The sequence below is a fragment of the Sus scrofa genome, chromosome 6 (assembly GCF_000003025.6).
Source record: "Sus scrofa isolate TJ Tabasco breed Duroc chromosome 6, Sscrofa11.1, whole genome shotgun sequence".
Classification (NCBI taxonomy): domain Eukaryota; kingdom Metazoa; phylum Chordata; class Mammalia; order Artiodactyla; family Suidae; genus Sus; species Sus scrofa.
The window spans coordinates 164,270,904-164,282,227 of record NC_010448.4 but is presented as its reverse complement, the minus strand read 5'-3'; positions in this window follow the sequence as shown (position 1 = coordinate 164,282,227).

The window sequence follows — 11,324 nt, the reverse complement described above, 5'->3', positions numbered from 1 at the left end:
CCCGCCGCGCGGGGCTCCGGCTCCGCCGCGCGCTAATCCCGCGCACGTCCTAGGCCTCGTTAGCATGGGCCGGGCGCGCGGGGGCCGTGTGCGCCGCGGAGATAAGGCCCTGCCGCGGGTCCGCTCGCCCCCGATAAGCGCCTCGGCCATTATGGGCCAAATGATTCATTTTAATTTGGCAATTTCACCGCAGGGAGTGGGCACCGGCCGCGCGGCTCTGGGACTGGCTCCGGAATGCGCCGCCGAGAGAGCTGGGCGCTCTGTCTAGGACCCGGCAGCCCGGTGCCGCCTCATTACTGATCCAGAGGCCTCTCGGGAACCGGGCTCCCCACCAGCTCAGTCCCCCCCGGCCTTGCAGACACCTTTCTCCAGCGGCTGTCATCCCAGCAAGGCGACAACATTAAAAGCATCACTCCCAACCCTTCCTTCCCGGCTTTCATTCATCCAGTGTCCTGGATACCCGGCTTTCAAGGGCCAGTTCTCTTTCCTGCTCTAAAATGGAACCGTTTGCCTGCATGTAAATGGGGGGGGGGGGGATGGGGCGAGAGGGCAGAACTGGTGTCAACTGAGAGTTTAAAATTCCGTTCTCCTGTAACATTTTAATCATGTTCTTGAAGCACTGCTCTAAGCCATGTGCACACAGTTAACTCATTTAGTTCTCAGGAGCAACCCTAAGAGCTTGGTGCTAATATTATCCTCAATTTACAGAAGAGGAAACTGAGGCTCAGAGAGTGAAAATAACTTCCCCAGTGTTATTATCCAGGGAGGGGTGGAGCCTGAGTTTGAAGCCAGTTTGGCACTAGAGTCCTCTCTGGAGCCCAGCTGATGAGAAGAGCAGCTAAAGCCTAGGCGTGGAGGAGGGATCTGGGCTTAATTCGTGGCAGGGGCTAGGATCTGAACTGTGGCCTAGACATCTGAGTTCAGGGAGGGAGAGGCAATCGTCTTGGCCCATGGAGGGTGTCTGGCTTCATTCTTTTATGGTGAAATATTACAAGTCACTTAGCGCTGAACCTCAGTTTCCCCATCTGTAGAATGGAGAAAGAACACCTAGCTCAGAGAGCTGTCGTGAGGGTTATAGAAGATAAGATGATCTTTAAAAGGCGGCGAGGGCAATAACCTGTGGAACCTTCCCCAGCCCAGAGCCCAGGATGACATCATGTGCAGGTGTCCAGGAGTTCTGGTTATCGTTATGGAGAAGGAAGCTGGGCCACGGGGAGATGTGACTTGGCCAACGCTTAGAGTGACCTGGAGGAAAAGCCAAGACCCAAACTGAATTATACAGTTCCCAGGCCGCAGTTCTGCCCACCACCTCAGGCTGCTTTGTCCTTCCAACATCTCTGGTTTTGCGCTTCTTCTGGAGAATCCACAGGCTGAGTCCCAGGCAAAGACAGATCCCAGAGTGTGGCCACAGTCTGAGTCCTGGCCCCTGCTTGGCCATCAGGCGGCTCTCTGTGAAGATCCGGTGATTTCAGTGCAGCCTGTCTGCTCTGTTCCTCACGGGCTCTTTGGTGGAAGTCAGGGTGCCATGTGGACACAGGTGACTTTTACAGAAACTCGTGGGAGAAGGGCTACCCATGTCCTGAGAAAAAGAGTCTCATTCCTGGACTTGGCACAAGGTCTCCCCTGGCTTAGCCACACCGCCTGGCAGGGACCCAGACGAGGGTCTTCTGTGGTGTATTCAGGCCCATCTCTCACTCTGTCCCCATGGCTCCAGCCCCACTTCACCCACTGTTATCAAATCCAACTCACCCTCCATTGACGTATCAGCTGCTGCCTTTCCACCCTCCTCCTCTCACAGATCAGTCCTCCAAGAGTCAGCCTTTCTGCCCCTTCCTTCTTCTTCTTCTTCTTCTTCTTCTTTTTTTTTTTTTTTTGGTCTTTTTTTTAGGGCTGCACCCAAGGCATATGGAAGTTCCCAGGCTAGGGTTCAGAGCTACAGCTGCCAGCCTACACCACAGCCACAGCAATGTGGGATCCTTAACCCACTGAGCAAGGTCAGGGATCGAACCCGCATCCTCATGGATACTAGCCGGGTTCATCACCACTGAGCCACAAGGGGAACTCCTGCCCTTTCATTCTTGAAGCCTCTCTGCAGGGGAGGGTGGTTTTCATCTCTCCCTCCTCTGGTCTCTTGTGCCTTTGCTTGGCTGAATCACTAAATAAAAAGGGCGGGAGTCATGGAAATCAAAGCCCAGCGCTGCCACCTTTGGGCTGTGGCACCACTGGGCAAGTCATTTCACATCTCCCTGCAGAGAGGGAGGGAGCCCAGCCAGGGCCTGCTCTCTGAAAATTGATGCCTGGACTGAGATCTGAGAGTGGTTGGTAGAAGAGGGAGCCTTCCAGGTAAGCAAAGGCTCAAGCAGAAGGGCTTGAGGTTCATGAAAGGAACAGAAGAGAATTCAGTACTGGCCCAGAGTTCCCACTGAGACTTAGCTGGTTATGAGCCTGACTGGTATTCATAAGGATGTGGGTTTGATCCCTGGCCTCACTCAGTGGGTTAAGGATCCCACTGACTGTGGTGTAGGACAGCAGCTGCAGCTCCCATTCACCCCCTAGCCTGGGTACTTCCATGTGCCAGGGGTGTTGCCCTGAAAAGCAGGGGGGGAAATAAGTGTTGGGAACTGGCTGGAGCAAGGCTATGGACAATTCTAAAAATTGGCGGGGGAGTTGCAGGGGGTGACTATTTTGTTTCTTTCATTTGAAGAGCGTGTAATGCCTTGTACAGGATCATGTTTGCATTTCTAGAAAGCTCTCTGGCTGCACGGTGGAGAAGGGGTGTGTGTTGCGGGGGAAGGATGTGGGGAGACCCATTCTACGGGCAACGCAGTGGGCGGGGCGGGGCGACTGGAGCCGGGACTAAGGTGCTGGCTGAAGAGACAGCAAAAGGCAGACACAGACGACATGTGTCTAGAGAATTTGGGTTTGTAAGAATCGGGTTTGAGGGAAGAGAGGGGAAGGAGACATTCTGGAACACTCTGGACTTCTGGCTGTATTTGTCTAAATGGGAGCCTTATTCCTGGAGCCATACGGGGGGCTTGGCCGCTGAGAGGCAGAAGAAGGGATTCTGCATTTGGTTTCGCATTTATTGAGTTGAAGTGTCTTGGAGTCGCCTATAGGCTGCTGGATTGTTTTACCGGGCGGGGCATTTAACGCACCCCTTGGGGAAGGAACGGGGGTGGGCACGGCTTTTGTCCGCCCTGCGGCAGAGAGTGCGGGAGGTGACATTCCCATCCCCCTCTATTCGCGAAGCTCCAGAGCCGGGCAGCCCGGCAGCCCTCCCAACCTGTCCCCCAACCCCCGCCTGGGGCTGGGGGCTTGTGACGTCTACACCCCCCCACCCCTTTTCATTTCCGAAGGTCGGTGGAAAAACGGAAACTGCGCATCGAGCGGGGCGCCGCCCGAAATAGCATTTGGTGCCTGCCGGTCAGCGAGCGGGCCGAGTGTCCGGGAGCGAGTGACGCTGCCCGCGGCCCCGCCAGGAAATGCCACCCCTCCTCGGCCCGCCCCAAACAGGGGCCTCGAGTCGGCCGGAAACCCGGAGCGCCTGGGCCGGGGATGGCGAGGGGGAGGGGACGTCGGGACCCAGCCTGCGCTGGCTGGAGTCTGGGCCTCTGGACCCTCGGACCCGAGGCCGTGGCGGCCCCTCTCCGACCTGTCCCCTGCCCCCACCAAAGACCAGGCGCTCCGTAAGCCCTCCCATTCGAGGCTTTAAGTGTGTTTCACGTGTTTCTGCCTCCCGTTTCTGGGTACTAGGAAGACTCTGAGCTTTCTCCCGGAGTTTGTCCTCTGGAGGGTGCGGGGGTGGTGGGCAGCCAGGTTTATTTTCCATACATGTATACGGCGGTACTGGGTGCCAGGCGCTGTCCCAAGCACTTCGTGAAGATTCATTCAGTGAGTCCTTACCACAACCCAGGCAAGTAGGAAGGACTGTTACCTTCCTTTTGTAGGCAGCCAATTGAAACACAGAGAGGCTGAGCCCCCTGCGGAAAACACCCAGCTGGTAAGTGGTGCGGCCGCATGTCACACCTATGACCTTCTGGCTTGGGCAGGGCTGCTTCCAAGGGCATCAGAATGCACACAATAGACAGGCAGTCCTGAGCTCCCGCCCTGCTCCCCCACTTGCCAGCTGGTTGTGTCTAGGAAGGCTACCTAATCTCTGGGTTTCACTTTCCTCCTCTGTAGAAGGGAGATGATAACTATCCATACATCATATTGTTTGTTCTTAGGATTATTTTTAAAGATAAAAGCTCTGATGTGAGGAGACGTCATTGTTTCCCCCTTCCACTTCCCTGTGTCTCCATTTTTTTTTTCTTTTCTGTTTTTTTCTCTTTTGAGGGCCGCACCCATGGCATATGGAAGTTCCCAGGTCAAATCAGAGCTACAGCTGCCAGCCTACACCACAGCCACAGCAACGCGGGATCTGAGCCACATCTGCGACCTACACCACAGCTCACGGCAATGCCGGATCCTTAACCCACTGAGCGAGGCCAGGGATGGAACCCGCAAACTCATGGTTCCTAGTCAGATTCTTCGTTTCCACTGTGCCATGACAGGAACTCCCTGTCTCCATTTTTATCCCCGTTCTTTGCCCTGGAAGAACTCTCGCCCCATCGGTAAGCATGCCTGAGGCCAGAATTCCAAGCTTGAGATATGGGGAGAGTTCCCTCTGTGCTTCTATTTTTTTTTTTTTTTTTTTTTTTTTTGCCTTTTTCCAGGGCCACTTCCTGTGGCATATGGAGGTTCCCAGGCTAGGAGTCCAGTTGGAGCTATAGCCGCTGACCTAAGCCAGAGCCACAGCAACACAGGATCCAAGCAGCATCTGCGACCTACACCACAGCTCACAGCAACGCCGGATCCTTAACCCAATGAGCAAGGCCAGGGATCGAACCCACCATCTCATGGTTCCTAGTCAGATTCGTTAACCACTGCGCCACAACGGGAACTCCCCCTCTGTGCTTCTAAACCGAGCGCTGCCATCACATGCTCAGGGATGGAAAGGACTTCTGTCCAATCCACTGGTTCTCAAAGTGGACCATCCCCATCATCTGGGAACTTGTTAGAAAGGCAGGTTCTCCGACCTCCCCCCACCCCCCGAGCCTGCTAAATCGGGAACTCTAGGAGCGAGACCCAGAAATCTGTACCATCGGAACGTCCAGGTGATTTCTGATGTGCACAAAAATCTGAGAACCACTCCTCTGGTGTACAGCTCTCATCTGTCGCAAAGGCCAGTGTGAAAAAGAATTGAATGTAATCAGAAAGCACCGTGCTTCCTAATGTTTTGAAGCCATTTCCCTTTCCCGAAGCCGTGCTTCTTAAAGAAGCATGCAGGAGTTCCCTTCGTGGCTCAGCAGTTAATGAACCCGACTAGGATCCATGAGGATTTGGGTTCGATCCCTGGCCTAGCTCAGTGAGTTAAGGATCTGGCATTGCCACAATCTGCAGTGTAGGTTGCAGAGGAGGCTCAGATCCAGTGTCACCATGGCTGTGGTGTAGGCCTCAGCTGCAGCTCCAATTTGATCCTAGCCTGAGAACTTCCATATTCTACAGGTGCGGCTATAAAAGGGAAAACAAACAAACAACTGCAATGAGATACCATGATACACCTGCTAAAATGGCTAACATTTAAAAGGCTGACAATTCCAAGTATTGATGAGGATATGGCGCAAATGGAATTCTCATACATTGTTGAAGGGAATCCAGAAATGACTCAACTACTTTGGAGAGTGCTTTGGCCATTCCTTGTAAACATACAGTTTATAAACATACACTAAAGAACACACACACACACACACACACACACACACACACACAGGAACTCCGGTGTATAAATCTTCATAGCCACTTTCTGCATAATAATTAAAAACTAGAAACAATCCAAGCACATAGCAGGCAGATGGATAAACAAATTGTGGTACATTCATGCAACAGAAAAATACTCAGCAATTTAAAAGAACCAAACTACTGACACATGAAAGAAGATGGGCTGATCTCAAAAACATGACATTGGTAGAGTTCCTGCTGTGGCTCAGCAGTAACGACTCCAACTAGTATCCTTGAGGATGCGGGTTCGATCCCTGACCTCCCTCATGGGTTGAGGATCTGCCATTGCCGTGCGCTGTGGTGTAGGTCTCAGACTCGGCTTGGATCCCGTGTGGTGGTGGCTGTGGTGCAGGCCAGCAGCTGCAGCTTCAGTTTGACCCCTACCCACACGCCACATGTGCGTGCTTAAAAGGCAAAATATAAAAATAATAAAAAAGGACATTGCTGAACAAGGCCAGACACTAAAGAACATATCTGTGTCTGATTCCAAAGCTAATCTATGATGACAGAACTCAGGTCAGGGGTGCTGGTCAAGGGAAGATGAGAGCAAAGTGGCAGAAGGGAATTATCTGGGTAATGAAAACATTTCATGTCTTTTTCTCTTTCTCTCTTTTTTTTTTTTTTTTAAGGGCCGCACCTGCGGCATATGGAGGTTCCCAGGCTAGGGGTCTAATCGGAGTTTTAGCTGCTGGCCCACACCACAGCCACAGCAATGCCAGATCCAAGCCACATCTGCGACCTACACCACAGCTCACGGCAACACTGGATCCTTAACCCACTGAGCGAGGCTAGGAATCGAACCCGAAACCTTATGGTGCCTAGTCGGATTCGTTTCCCCTGAGCCGCAATGGGAACTGCCCCTTTTGTGTCTTGATGGTGGTGGCAGTTATACGCGTGTACACATGTCAGAACCCAGTAAGTAAACTCAAAACGGCTGCGTTGTATTGCATGTGAATCATATGCCTCAACAAAGCTGATGATAAACTTCTTTTGCGGCCCAGTTTCGTCCTTACCTTGCCTGGCATGGCTTGCTCAGTCCTGCGTGGATATTTCCTCTCACCCCGCTGCTTTGGTGAGCACGCCCCAGGGCCACCCTTACAGACTAACTCACGCCACGCAGGGCCCAGCACTGGCGGCCTCCGTACGTGTCTGGGGACATGACAGAAGCTAAATGGATGGTGTTTAGAAAAGTGACAGAGACATCTGCCAGGAAGTGGGGTCGTTTCCCCTGACCCTCAGTTTCCCCGTCTGTAACAGGGGGTGTAACGGGGCGAGGGAACCACAGGATGCCTCTTTTATCTCTTAGCATCTCTTTCACGCTGCCTCTCGGCCAGCTCTATCTCAACTCTCTCTCTGTCTCTGTCTCTCTCTCTCCCTAGGTCTGCTCTTCTTCCTGCCCCTGGTCCTCTCTCTGTTTCTCTCTTAATCTGCTTCTCATCTTTGCCTCCTTCCGCTTTCTCGGTCTCTGGTCTGGCTCAGGAGAAGGCTTATGCCCCACAGGTACCCATGGCAACAAGGCGTCCTGGTCCTCTTGCCATCTTTCTAACAAGTCAGACCTGACGGAGGGTTATGAGCTGGCCTGCACAGCCGGGAGGAGGAGGCGACGAACAGGCGGGTGGGAAGGGAAGGGGAGACCCTTTAAAGACCCACACGTGACATGGGCCTACTGGATTCTGTCACACAGCTCTGAGTCACCTGGAAAGCTGTGGCAGGAGCCCTCTCATCCACGTGGCCTGGATCCTGTGTGCCCATCCTAGGACCAACCCCACAGGACAGAGCCTGATGGTGTGGTTGAGAATACATGACTGATGACCCTGGGCTAGCGTTCCTCGACAGCCACTCAGTAGGTGGTGTCTCTGGGCAAGTTCCATCACCTCTGTGCCTCGGTTTCCTCGTCGCTAAAGTGGGGGTAAAATAACATGTGTCACAGGATTGTTGGAAAGATTGTTGGGCAGGTATAAAGACCTTGACTCAGAGCCTAGCACTGCTTAATCAATAGAAGCTTTTGTTTTTGTTTTTTGTGGGTTTTTTTGCTTTTTAGGGCCTTACCTGCGGTGTATGGAAGTTCCCGGGCTAGGGGTCAAATTGGAGCAACAGCTTCTGGCCTACACCACAGCCACAGCAGTGAGGGATCCAAGCAGCGTCTGCGACCTACACCACAGCTCACTGCAACGCCAGATCCTTAACCAACTGAGTGAGGCCAGGGATCGAAGCTGCATCCTCATAGATACTAGTCAGATTCGTTTCTGCTGTGCCACAACAGGAACTCTAGAAGCTATTATTATTTATTAGGGCCTCTACTCCACACCAGCTCTGTATTTAGGCCTAGAGATGCTAAGGTGGAGGAGGCAGACACAGAAGCAAAGAATGACAGTGCAGCACAATCACTGGGCCACCAGGGAGGGTGTGAAAGTGCCCTGGGCAGCACGAGAGACGTGTGTGTGTGTTTACTCTGCTGGAAGGATCAGACTAGACTTTCCAACAGAACTAGTGTCATCTGTCTTGGACTGTGAGGAACCGGGGCAGATGACAGGGAAAAGCGATGACAAGGACAAAGGCTCAGTGGTGGCAGTGAAAGGTACAGGTGTGGCTGTGGCTCAGTCATTTGAGGGGGCTCCTGGGTAGACGTGGCGAGAGTGGGGGGGCAGGACTCTCCACATTGCATGCCACCCAGCTTCATTCATCCTTTTATTCCACATTTGTTAAGCATCTCATTTGTTCCAGACAACATCTTAGGTGCCTGGGTGACAAAGATGAATAAGACATGCTCCCTTTTCTTGGACAGCATGCCCTGCACTAGGGTGAGAAGCCTCATTCTGGTCCTAAAAGCTTTAGTGGGGAGAGCCATCATCCACCCTGTCTGGAACTCAGTTTTCTCATCTGCCGAGTGGGCACGGCCCCTGCTTGTTTATCCATTTTAATTATTTATTAGGCTACACCTGTGACTATGGAAGTTCCCAGAGCCAGGGATCAAACCCGCACTGCTCTGTGCCATAGCTGTGGCCATGCCAGATCCTTAACCCCCGAGCCACAAGGGAACTTCCTGTTTGTCCGTTTTTTTTTCTTTTTAAAAAAATTTTAGAATTAAAGTATAGCTAATTTAGGAGACTGTGGTGGCTCAATGGTAATAAACCTGACTAGTATTCATGAGGACTCGGGTTCAATCCCTGGTCCTGTTCAGTGGGTTAAAGATCCGGTGTTGCTGTGAGCTGTGGCGCAGGCTGGCAGCTATAGCTCTGATTCGACCCCTAGCCTGGGAACATCCATAAGCCTCGGGGGCAGCCTTAAAAAAAAAAGACAAAAAAAAAAATAGTTGATTTACAAATGTGCCCGTTTCTGCTGTATGGCAAAGTGAACATACGTATTCTTTTTCTCAAATGATCTTCCATTATGTTCTATCTCAGGAGATTAGACATGGTTCCCTGTGCTTACAGGACCTCATGGCGTATCCAGCCTACATGTAATAGTTTGCATTTAAGCAGACACTTTTGGACCAGTGTTCTGGGCCCCATGCTGGCTGTGGGGGGTGGGAGAGGATGCGAGCCCACCTGGGCTGCCCTCCAGGAGCCGAGGCTCCACTTGGCAGAGGGGAAAGGAGTGGAATCCCTGATTATACCCATGATCTAGGGCCTTTGGCAGCACGCGGCTGGTTGGGCACCTTGCTGCTCCTGGGTTTGTCCCACCACTGTCTGTTTCCCGGGGAAAGTGCACTGGGGCCTTGCTGCACTGGTGGCGGGGTGGAGGTGGGAGGCGGGGGCAGGGTAAATTCCAAGTAAATCTTGAGGCTGACAGAGGGAGCCAGGGCCTTTGGGTGGCCTGGGACCTGCAGCAGAGCTGAAGCTGCCTCCAGTTCCCTCTCCTGTGTCCCTTAAACACCCCATCGTGGTGCTGACCACGTGTACCTGGGTGTCTGTGTACCCCACTGACCGAGCCCCTAGAAGACAGGACTTTGGTTTGTCTGCGCCCCAGCCTATCATAGAGACAGAGCAGGAGACCACACATGTGTGTTAGAGAAATAAGAGAAACGGAGATGGAGAAAGAAAGTGAGGGAGAGCCACCCCACCCAGCAGGAACCTGGGCCATGAACTTGGAGGAGGCTAAGCTGGCCAGACCTCCCGGTCCTAAAAACCAGCCACAGAGAACATGCAAGGGCATCCTGAATGGCCCCAGGAGGAGAGAAGAATGGTTCCCTGATTACACAAGCCGTGCACCCCAGGCCTTGAGGGGCTAGGGGGGTGGACTCGACTTTCGCCATCTCTGTGCTTCTCTGTGTGCCGGGGAAGGACACACGGAGCGTCACAGAGGGTGATTCTGGAGGTTTGGAGCAAGTCACTCATCAAGAGGGACTCAGCTGTGGTCCGTGTACCTGCTTCCCTTCCAGCCAGCCCCTGCGACCCAGTATCACCTTATCAAGATGCTTCCCTGAACTCTCTGCCCGGAGGGAGGAGGACAAGAAAAGGAAGAGAGCCTGGGCTCTGAAGCCAGACGGGCCCGAGTTCGAATCCTGGCTTCATTTCATGTCCTTGGGCACAGCCCTTTACCACTGGGTGTCCGTTTCCTCTCAGGGGTGGTCCCGACAGGAGGCTCAGCTGAAGAGTAAGGGCTCTGGTGCGACACTGCCAGAGTTTAAATCCTGGTTCTTCACCCTGGCTGTGTGACCTTGAGGAAAATTACTTAACCATCCTGTTCCTGTTTCCTACTCCACAAAACGGGAGATAATAAAAGTATGTACCTCACATTGTTGTGGGGAATAAGTAAGCTCACAACATAAAGGACCTAGAACATAGCAGATGTAGCCAGTACATGTTAACTATTGTTCTTTTTTTTTTTGGCTTTTTTAGGGCTGCACCCGAGACATATGGAGGTTCCCAAGCTGGGGGTCAAATAGGCACTTCAGCTGCTGGCCTACACTAAAGCCACAGCAATGCCAGATCCGAGCTGCGTCTGCAACCTACACCACAGCTCATGGCAATGCCAGATCCTTAACTCGCTGAGCGAGGCCAGGGATCGAACCTGCGTCCTCATGGATGCTAGTCAGATTCATTTCCTCTGCCACGACAGGAACTCCTTAAGCATTGTTCTCAAGTCACTGAAACAAAGTGTAATGGTGCTTCCGCTAAGACCTTACTGATCTGAGAGACGGCAAGCGGGCAGCACTGGCTCTGTAACAGGCGGCTTCTGATCTTCAGAAAGCTCTCTGAGAATACTCGCACCTTCCTTTCCCTCATCTCCTGCTCATCCCACAGCCCTGAACCAGGATCTTCTCATTCCTTGCAGGTCTTTTCATCCGCTTCCGCCCCAGTTCCCTATGGCCATGGGTACCTCCGCCAGTGTTCGCAGGTGAAACTGCTGCTGTAACCTCACAGGGCCTTGTGGGGTCTAACGAGACGCTGAGCAGGACTGAGTGTTCCAGGAGGGTGACTCTGCACGTGCCCGTGCCCGCAGCGATGCGCTTGTGCAATGGCAGGTCTAACAGTGCCTCCTCTTTCTTCGTTTTGCTCCCA